The sequence below is a fragment of the Dama dama genome, chromosome 15 (assembly GCF_033118175.1).
Source record: "Dama dama isolate Ldn47 chromosome 15, ASM3311817v1, whole genome shotgun sequence".
Classification (NCBI taxonomy): Eukaryota; Metazoa; Chordata; class Mammalia; order Artiodactyla; family Cervidae; genus Dama; species Dama dama.
Window position 1 is genome coordinate 37,936,044 of NC_083695.1, and position 10,432 is coordinate 37,946,475.

Below are 10,432 nucleotides of genomic sequence, written 5' to 3' on the forward strand. Positions count from 1 at the left end.
ACAGAGTCCTCAATTTTGTGGGGGTGGCAGTCCTACCAACAACTTGTGAAAGTCCAGAGGGGTTGGTGTCAAAATAGAAAGCAGCAGAGGCTGGCAGGGCAGGGGCTGGGGTATGAGGCTTCACATTTACTAAGTGATACTGTCCATGAGACAGTCACGCAATCTGTGAGGGATGTTGTCTGCTTTGTTTGCTGGTGTATCCACAGTGCCTAGACTACAGCCTGGTATACAGTGGGAGCCTAATAATTACTTGATGAATAAATGAATGAACAAACAAATGAACAATCAGAAGAAAGGTGAGAGAAGTCTATCAGGTGAGCTGGATGGACCATAAAGAATGAGTCAGAATGAGGTGGAACAAGGATTAGGAAGAAGCCAAATATGTCCACAGGCTCAGAGGCGTGATGGGAGACAGGGCATCTGGAAATGGCAGAATTTCCACTGCACCTGGGGAAGAGCAAGAGGATGTGGGTGAATCTGGGTCTGAGAATCTGGGTCTTTACCTTGAGGACACTGGGGCGCTGCAGGGGGTAGCTAGCTAATTAAATGTGGTGGGTTTTGTAAACAGCTTTATGGAGATACAATTCACAGACCACACAATTCACCCATTTAAAGTGTGCAATTCAATGGCTTTTAGTGTATCCACAGAGTTGTGAATCACCATAATCGATTTTAGAACATTTTCATTACCCCCAAAAGATAACCCATGCCCATTAGTTATCATCCCTCAGCCCTCCCATCCCCTCAACCCTAGGTAAGCTTTAATTCACTTTCTGTCTCCATAGATCTGCCAGTTCTGGACATTTCATATAACTGGAATACAATCTGTGGTCATTTGTGACTGGCTTCTTTCAGTTAATATAATGTTTTCAAGGTTCACTTGTGCTGCAGCATGTATTGCTGCTTGATTGTTGTTGTTGTTGACAAATAATATTCCATTGTATGGATTTATCACTTTTTTATCCATTCATTAGTTGATGTATATTCAGGTTGTTAAGATGTGGCTTTTAAAAAGATCTTCTGATGGCTAAAGTTAACAAGACTAACCACATCAAATGCTGGAATGGTTATGACTTGACCAGAACACTCATATATTACTGGTGGGAGCTTGTAATGATAAAACCACTTTGGAAAAGCAATTTCTCACAAAGATATATATATATATATATATATATATATATATATATACACACACACACACACACACAAACACTCTGTATATCCCAGCAATTCAACTTGTAGGCTAAGCTATTTCCACTTTTTTTTTTCACTATTATGAAGAATTCTACAAGTTTTGGTATGGAAAAAACTGGAAACAGCCTAGCTGTTCATCAACAGGAGAATGGATAAGCAAATTGAGTTATGTTCAAATATGGAAACTTCTCCAACTAGTCCAAAAGATGGATGAGGGTAGGGACTTCACTGGTGGTCCGGTGGTCAAGAATCTGCCTTCCAATGCAGAGGATGCAAGTTCAGTCCCTGGTCAGGGCACTGAGATCCCCCAAGACACAGGGCAACTAAGCCACATGCAATGCAATGAAGGATCCACACACCACAACGAAGACCCCACATGCTGCAGCTAAGACCCGATGCAGTCAAATAAATAAATGAATAAGATGGATGAGGGTAAAGCGTTAAGTTGTATAAAAGAAGCCAGATGTAAAGGAATAGGTTGGGTATAATTACTATGAAATTCCATTGTATGTGAAATTCAAGAATTTGCAAAACTCATCAGAACACAGATTGTTTTGAGTGAGGGGTGGCTGACTGAAAGGAGTACAAGGGAATGTCCCAGGATGATGGAAACGTTCTATACCTTGGTTGGGTGTTGGTTGCATAAAGATAAACATTTGTCAAAACTCTTCAAACTCTACTCATCAGATCCGTACATCTTATTGAAGGTAAATTACACGCGAATAAAGTTGGAGGTGGGGTGGGAAGCACCTCCTGGAAGCACTGAGGAAGTCTGACAGAGGGGCTTAGGCTGGAGCACAGGGAGAGGCATCCTCCTGTCTCTAAGCTGGGCAGGAAGGGCAGAATGGGCACGGGGGATGCTAAGCAGGTGGAGATGGCACTCCTGATTGACAGGAGGCGGGCAGTGGGGAGCAGGAGGCGAGTGTGACTCATGGGTCCCTTTCTCTGCACCTCTGGTGCTTTAGTCATCAGCCTGTTCCCACTTCATCCCTTGGACTTCCAGCTGTCACCTGTGTCACCATCTTGTGATGCTCCATGATTTGCGGGAGAAGAAGCCCAGATAACTCGGGCCCTGTGAAATCAGCAGAGTGGGGCCCTGAGGCTTTCCAGAAGTGCTTGTTATGCTGTAGGGAGGAGACTACAGGCTGCATGGTCCACCTTGACTCACGGGTGGTTGTGGGCACCCAGGGAACCATTAGAACTTCCAGTAAAAGCCACCTGGGTGGGGTAGCCCAACCTCCCCGTGTAACCAAGGAGAGAACCAAGGTCTGGGAGGGCAGAGGAGGAGCTCAAGGCCTGCTTTTTTCCCACTTCCTCCCACGCCACTCTGACCTCAGCTGGGTGAGCAGTTGCTGGTACAGTGGCCAACACAGACCCTTCCCTCCCAGAGAGGGTGGATGGGAGGCTGGTGAGGGGTCACCCTTCCCCTCAGAACATGGCACAGAAGGGCAGGGAAGCATAAAAGCTCAGCCAGCCCCCTCTGTAGGCCTCAGCAGATGAAGCCTGGGGTGGAGCTGGCAGGAAAGTCCCTGTCATCTGTCAGTCTATCATCATATACCCCACCCTCGAACTCCCCTTAAGCATATTCTCTCCCTGTCATCGGCCTCAGCAAGGACTCAATCACTTGTCAAAAAGTTCCTCTGAGATGCTTTACACTGAGTCCCAAGAACTGAGCATCTCAGAAGGGCCATAATGGGGTTCCCTCTTGGTTTCTTCCTTTCCCCACGTCCACTGAATTATTGGTGCACTGAGTTATTCCTGAACAAAGGAAACTTGGATACATTTTTTAAACTTGGATACATGTTTTATTGAGATATAGAAAGTGTGTTAGTGGCTCAGTCATGTCCAACTCTTTGCAACCCCATGAACTGTAGCCTGACAGACTCCTCTGTCCATGGAATTCTCCAGGAAAGAATACTGGGTATCTTCCCAACCCAAGGATTGAAGCCGGATCTCCTTCATTGCAGGCAGGTTCTTTACCATCTGAGTTACCAGGGAAGCCCATCATCGAGGTATACCATAATAATATAATGACTGCATATGTTATCAGTTCAATGAATTGCACACACATAGCCACCATCCAGATCAAGATATAGAATATTTCCAGAATTCCAGAAGGCTCCTTGTACCACCTTCCCACTCACCTGACCCCAAAAGCAACTGCTGATTTCTCTGACTTTAGATGAGTTTTGTCTTCTCTTGTGCTTCCTAAAGATGGAATCATCCAGTAGACACTCTGGCTTTTTTTTCTCTTTTTTGCTCTATATGTCTGTGAGATTCACCCATGAAGTGGTATGTATCAGTGGTTGGCTCTTTTTTATTGCTGGGTGGTACTCCATTGTATGGATGTACCACAATGTGGGTATCTATTTCACTGTTAATGGGCGTTGGGGTTGTTCTGAGTTTGGGGCTCTTATGAATGTTCAAATAAAGTATTTGTACAGATGGACATTCTCATTTCTCTTGAATATATGCCTAGAAGTGGAATTTCTCTTGAGCCATAGGTTAGCATATTTTTAACTTTAGTAGATAACTGTCAAACAGTTTCTTGAAATGATTGTACCCATTTATATTCCCACTAACAATGCGTGAAAGTTCCAGCTACACCACATCCCCACCCTTTTAATTCTAGCCATCCAAATGGTTATATAATGCTATCTCACTAGGGCTTTAAAACATTTCAATTTAGTTCAGTTTAGTTGCTCAGTCATGTCCGACTCTCTGCAACCCGGTGGACTGCATGCAGCATGCCAGGTTTCCCTGTCCATCACCAACTCCCAGAGTTTGCTCAAACTCATGTCCATTGAGTCAGTGATGCCATCCAACCATCTCATCCTCTGTTGTCCCCTTCTCCTCATGCCTTCAATCATTCCCAGCATCAGGATCTTTTCAAATGAGCCAGTTCTTCACATCAGGTGGCCAAAGTATTGGAGTTTCAGCTTCAGCATCAGTCCTTCCAATAAATATTCAGGACTGATTTCCTTTATGATGGACTGGTTAAAACATTTGCTTTCCCTTAATGACTTATGATAATAACTTATGATAAGCTTTTCATATGCTTATGGGTTATGTGGAAACACTTTTTTGTGTGTGAAATACCTATTCAAGTCTTTTGACCACTGTTTATTGGCCTGTTTGCCTTTCTGCATTGATTTATAGGAGTTCTTAATGTTACTGGATATGAACTTTGTGCTGGCAAGGGTCACGCAACTTCATTCTGGCCTCCTCCCAGGGCAGGATTCACACAGTTATTACTCACCCAACCCTGTCTGTGAAGTCAACTGTTTATCAGTTTGTCCACCCACCTATCCATCCACCCACCCACTCACTCCCCTATCCATCCATCTATCCACCCATTGATCTTGCCCATATTTATTGCCATCACCATGAGCTGAGTGATTACACATAGTTACAGGACGGGACGGTGATGGAGTTAGATATGAACAAGACCCCCAAGGAGCTTATGATCTGGTAGGAAAAATACAACCTACATGAAGTCCTTGACAGGTTTCTATTTATCCTCCTACTGTCCTCAAATCTGTAGCTTTCATTCATTCCTCTCTGAAACTCCCATTTATTTGTCTTTGTTCTGTGACTTCTTCTAATATCTAACCTCTTCTAATATCTGTACATAGTCCTGTTCCTACAAATATGAGCTACAAATAGCAAAGGTGATTCTCACCTCTCACATTTTAGGTACTTGGCCTTTATCGATAAGGCCTGAGATGGTCAACAGCCCTGGCCCACTGTGGGCTTAAATCCTGCTTGTGACCAGCTTGTACTCAGAGACGTGTCCCCCTGTTGGGGGGCGGGGGTGGTCAGAAGGAGACACCTTCACCAGGGCTGACTAGCCAGCATGAATATCTGAAGGCTGGCCCTGTGGGACCAGCAGGTGGCCCAACCTGGCAGCAGAGAGGTAGGCAGTGGACAAGCGGGAGTTCAACCATCTGATGGAACTGACCAAGAAGGAAACGGGGACTGGGACTGGGGGTACAATCTGTCATGTAGAAGGGTGGTCTCCTTCCTGGCTGAAAGGAGTGGATTCCAGCTCTCTGCTGCTGGTCTCAAGTTGCGCTGGGGCCTTGGGCCAGTAGTGAGGAGGGTGGAGAAACTGCACCCCTCCTGGGGGGCCTTCATCTAACCTCTAGCCACTAACGTGGCAACTATATCTCATCTCCCCCGGCCAAACATCTGACTGCCCCCCCTCCCCGACCTCTTTCTGGGGAAGTGGCTCAAAACCAACAAAAACAAAGATGAGCCTGTTGGCCTTGGCCCCAACCAGCACGGCCTTGGTCACTCCTCTGTGATCTGACCGCCCAGAACCCTTGCGGGCCTGGCTGCCATCCTGACTGCATAGCACCTGCCCTCCCAATGACACTGGCCCTTTGTCGAAGGAGATGGCTTGTGGGGACAGCCCTGGGGAGAGGAACAGCTGAGCAGACCAGGCTGGCGCCACGCGGGACAGGGGGGCCTCAACAAACAAGGCATCCTAGAGAGTGGCCTGTGGGGCTAGGGAAGGACCGGGCAGTAAGTAACAGTCCAGCCACAGTGCCTGATGAAACTGAAACAGGAATCAAGGATGGGAGGGTGAGCAACCGCCGAGCCTTGGCCACAGGACCCTCCCCAGACACACACCTCTCTCTCCCTCCCCACCTCTCTGCTGAGCCCAACCCTCATGGTGACTCTGCCAGGTCTGGCTCAGGGGTGACTGGACCAGCCTCTCTGATCCCTCAATAGGCAGAGAGAGCCCAAGGGTGGCCCTTCTGTTCATTGTTTGCTCAGAGCTTAGGGGTGACAGATACCCCCTGACAGACAGCCCCTTGTGGGCTCTATGGCTGGGATGATTGAGAGGTAGATCCGGGCTGAAAAGAAAGTCATTTCCACCCTCTCTTTGTGCCAGGCACAGTGCCAAGGGCTTGACCTGCAGCATCTCATCAGACCTCACAACAACCTTCAGAGGGTCAGACTCAGCTTATAATAAGGTTACATCCCCATAAACACATCTTAAGTTGAAAATCATAAGTCAAAAATGCATTTAATACACATAACCCACCAAGCATCATAGCTTAACCTAGCCTACCTTAAACATAAGCAGATCACTTACATTGGACTACAGTTGAGGAAAATCATCTAACAGTAAACCTGTTTTATAATAAAGTGTTGAATTGCTCATGTACTTTTTTTTTTTTTGACCATGCCACTTGACTTGTGGGATCTTAGTTCCCCAACCAGGGATTGAACCTAGGCCAGGGACAGCCCTGTGATATTGACATGCAGTCTTAGGAACACAGCCTAAGAGTCAATCAATTTTCCAAGCTCATCTAATATCTGAAATCTTTGTTATATAAGTTGAGGTCTCTTCCAGTCTGACTGGTATCTGCTGACCTTTTATGCTAAAATTCAGGGACAATGGAGATGAATTCTGGGATTAGGCCAAGTCAGGTCAAATACAGGCTTAGCCACTTAATGCAAGGAAGACCCAGTAATGTCAGACAGCTTATATAACCTCTGTTAGTTTTGGAGACCTCCAAAGAGGAGCCCTTTATAACTGTTTTATAAAGATCAGTTAACACTAGTACCTGTTCTTAAGGGCCGTGGAGGATTAAGAAGTTATATAGGGCATTCCTTGGCAGTCCAGTCGTTAGGACTCCATGCTCACCCTGTCAAAGGCCCAGGTTCAATCCCTGGTCAAGGAACTAAGATCCCACAAGCCACGTGGTACAGCCAAAATAGGAAGAAAGAATGTAAATTCCTAGCATGTGCAATTATATTGAGCATGCAGTAAATGATAACTATTCTTACTGTTATCAAGCATCTAAGACTATAGTGCTTATTTTAATTGGAAGAAAAAACAACACTTGCCATCAGTGGTGGGCAATCTTGATTATGTAGAGGGTAGGAAATTAGAGGGAATTTATTCAACTGGAAGAGGAAGAGATATAAATGTTAGTAAGTAGAGACTGAAGGTGAAGCCAGTAGATTCAATAAAATCATACGGGTCATGGGGAGAAACAAACAAACCAAAAGAGGGAATGGGGATGCAGAATTTCAGGCTCTTTGGCTCCTGGCAGCCACAGGGCAGAGCCCAAAGCTCAGATGAGGTCGGCCCAAGCAGCCCCTTAGTCTTGGCAGAGGCTCAAGTCTCACTTTCAGGGAAAGTGACACTGAGGCCCTGTCCTTAGGATAACGATACCAACCAGGGCTGGTCAACACTGGTGGGAGTGGGTGTGCACGATGGCTGACCTGAGCTTGCTTGGGAAGCAGGAAGCTCTTGAGTCCTACTGAGGGCTCCTTTTCCTGTTGATTCTGTGTGAATAACTGTATATTGTGTGTTTATACATCGCTCACCTGTGCAAGTGGATGCCATCTCCAGCAGGGCTGAAAACCAACAGTAGATTCTCTAGGGCAAGAAGATCCAGCCAGAGGGGGACAATGCAAGCTTTGGAGTCAGCCAGACCTGGGCAAATCCTGCTCAGTCACCTGGTATCTGTGTGGCCTTGGGTAAGTGACTGGCTGGGAGCTGTCCTCACCATGTGCGGACAGGAGACTCTCCCCTGCGGAGTTATCACAAGGGTAGATGGGATTGCAGATCAAAACCACCAAGCACGGTGTCAGGCTAGCCAGAAGAAAGGCTGCATGGAAGGGATGACATCTGGTATGATCCACCTAAGAGGTGCCACTTGGAACCCACCAGTTTCTGAAGGAAGATGCATAGCCAAGGGGAATGGGGAAGAATTCCAGTCTCTGCTTGACACTGGAGGGACCTTGGAGAAATCGCTTACCCTCTCTGGACACCCATTCCTTCATCTGTAAACAGAGTTAATCCCCTGGTTAGCAGGTTCCTCCTGAGGATGGGGTGATGTCTAGAAAGTACTTAGTGCAAAGCCCAGCACCCAGTTATTAAGAATTACTGTCCTTTCCCTGAGGCCACTGGAACGCCATGGCTAACCCCTAGCTCAGGCCCTCTAGCCAAGTGCTTCCTCCCACCTTCCCCTCTCTCTCAGGCTCCACGTATTCTCCTTCAGAGGAAGGAGACAATAGCAGCCCAGCCCACATCGTCACCAAGACCCATCGGGCCATCTCTCAGGGCCAGCTGTCGCCAACCGGGCCCTGAGGTCTGAGGTCTCTGCCAAGAGTGGCTGAAGACATAAGCCTGCTGAGATGGCAGGTCAGCGTGGAGGTATGTGTGGAGCAGCGGGATAGGAGCTGGGTTTTAAATGGCCCTGGCTATGGGTACTATCTATCTATTAGTTATCTGTGCTGCATGATACATGAACCAACACTGAGGGGCTTAAAGCAACAAGCATCTATTGTCTCAGTGTTCCTGTGGGTCAGATGTCCCGGCATGGTTTAGCTGGGTCTCCTGGCTCAAGGTCTCTCAGGAGGTGGTAGTCAAGGTGCCAGCTGGGCGGCAGTCACCCCAAGGATTCACTTCCAAGCTGGCTCCATGGCTGCTGGCTGCCTGCAGAAGACGCATGTCCAAGTCTCTCCTGTAGTGGCTAGCCAGTTTGGCTTCCTCATCACTGGGGCCTCCACAGGCTGCCTGAGTGTTTAACAGGGCAGCTGCTGAGGAGAGATGGAGAGAGCGAGCCCAAGGTGGAAAGCACAGTCTCCTTGTCACCTAATCTTGGAAGAGGCACCCCATCACTTTTGCCGCCTTCTGTTCACTAGGAGGAAGTTGTGATGTCCAGCCCACATCCGAGATGGGGGCAACGCCAGGCTGTGACTACTGGGGCATCACCGGGGACCATCTTAGAGACCGCCTGACTCACTGGAGGTGGGATCAGGGAAAGATGCCATCATAACTTTTGTTATTTGTTTATTTACTTGGCTGCACTGGTCTTACTTGCAGCATGTGAGATCTCGTTCCCTGACCAGGGATTGAACCCAGGCCCTCTGCGTTGGAAGCATGGAGTCTTAGCCACATAACTTTTATAGAGTGAAAAGAGCCCAAACTCAGTGACCCTGCCTCAAGGGCTGGCTCCTCGGTGTAGCCTTAGGCTGTCTGCCACTTTGCTACTTACAGCTCTGGTTTCCTCCTCTACCAGATGAGATAACATTCCAGCCCCGTTGACCTCACAAGTTGTGTTGTGGATCAAAAGACACACGGTCCTTTGAATATACTTAAGAAAGCCTCCAAATATTACACACCAGTTGGTGTGACGATGGCATTATTATATTATTAAAGGGAGTCTTGGGTCAGCAGTGGTAAAAATCTACCCATAAAAAAATCCATCTATCAGGGACTTCCCTGGTGGTCCAGTGGCTAAGACTCCACACTCCCAATGTAGGGGCCCGGGTTTGATCCCTGGTTGAAGAACTAGATCCCACATACTCCAACTAAGGCCCAGCAAAACCAAATAAAAATAATAAATATATATGTTTTTAAACTCCACCCATAAGAAAAACCACTCACAGGAGTGCACCTTAGGGTACATGTACATAGGGCACAATATCATTCACTTGAAGTCATCCTTCCCATCTTGACTGAGTCCTCAGCTGGCCTAGGCTAGGCAGCGTGCATTTATTCATTCATTCATTCATTCATTCATTCATTCACAGAGGCCCTCATGTTCAAGGCCCTTCACCAGGTCCCTAATATGAACAATTCTATGACGCAGACATTAGTAACCCCACAGACCCCCTAGAAGAAACAGGAGCTATTCTGAATCTTGAGGGCAAAGCTCAGACCCCGCATTTAGTAGGAGCCCTGAAAACGTGTCTGCTGAGTGAATCTTGCTGAAAGAGCCCAGCTAAGTGTAAAGAGAGGGGTTTGACCACAGTCCCAGTACTTCGAGGCTGTGTGACCAGAGGCAAGTTCCTGTCCCTCTCTGAACTTCAGGTCTCTTACCTACACAGTAGAGGTCAGAGCTTGCAAACAACTGGGTTAGAGGTCCCAGCTAGGGTGTAAATATGTTGTTTAGGGCTTAATCAGGGTTTAATTTTATTTTAAAATGAGTTGCCAATATTTAAGAGTTGGGATATTTCCACAAAACCCAAAGTTTTCAGTTTTTATTGAAAAATGAGATCTGACTACACTGGACCCATTGTATACATACAACAATTGACCGGCTAGGGCAGGAACTGCCCTTAAACTGTGCTGTTTGGACACTGTGCCTCCTCCACTTTCTCCCTGTAGCCTTGCCCAGCATGCTTCACCCTGAGGTGTCACTGCCTGGCCCCAACAGGTATCTGAGCTTGCAACCCCAGATGTCAGCATGATCTGACTGCTCTTTAG